We start from the raw sequence: 831 nt of genomic DNA, 5'->3' as shown, positions 1-831 counted from the left end.
AGCAGTTTGTTCTTCAAGTTGAGATTGTAGATTAGCACAATTTTAAGCATTCCCAACACATTTCAAGCAAGATGGCAAGAGTAAGCAGCGGAAAGAGTAAAGCATGCTACTTGCAAGAAAGTAAAGGAATGAGATTGAAGTGTGCAAACGCAATAAAGACACGGAGATTTTTGGCGTGGTTTCGATAGGTGGTGCTATCATACATCCACGTTGATGGAGACTTCAACCCACGAAGGGTAACGGTTACGCGAGTCCACGGAGGGCTCGAACCACGGAGGATACATGAAGAAGCAACCTTGTCTATTCCACCATGGCCATCGCCTACGAAGGACTTGCCTCACTTGGGTAGATCTTCACGAAGTAGACAATCTCCTTGGTTCAACTCCACGATCTTGACGGAGGATCCCAAGTGACACCTAACCAATCTAGGAGACACCACTCTCTAAAAGGTAATAGATGGTGTGTTGATGATGAACTCCTTGCTCTTGTGCTTCAAATGATAGTCTTCCCAACACTCAACTCTCTCTCACAGATTTGGCGATGGTGGAAAGATGATTTGAGTGGAAAGCAACTTGGGGAAGGCTAGAGATTAAGATTCTTGTGGTTGGATTGGAATGTCTTGGTCTCGACACATGAGTAGGTGGTTCTCTCTCAGAAAATGAGTAGTGAAAGTGTAGGCACGTTCTGATGTCTCTCCCTCAAATGCAGAAGGGGGTGGAGGGGTCTATATAGCCTCCACACAAAATCCAACCGTTACACTCTTTTATCCAACTCGGTCAGACCGAATAGAGAAACTCGGTGTGACCGTCAAAATGTGAACGTTAGGAATCT

Source organism: Triticum aestivum, chromosome 7B (assembly GCF_018294505.1).
Source record: "Triticum aestivum cultivar Chinese Spring chromosome 7B, IWGSC CS RefSeq v2.1, whole genome shotgun sequence".
Taxonomy (NCBI): Eukaryota; Viridiplantae; Streptophyta; class Magnoliopsida; order Poales; family Poaceae; genus Triticum; species Triticum aestivum.
The sequence above is the reverse complement of the archived record's forward strand: the minus strand, read 5'-3'. Positions refer to the sequence as shown.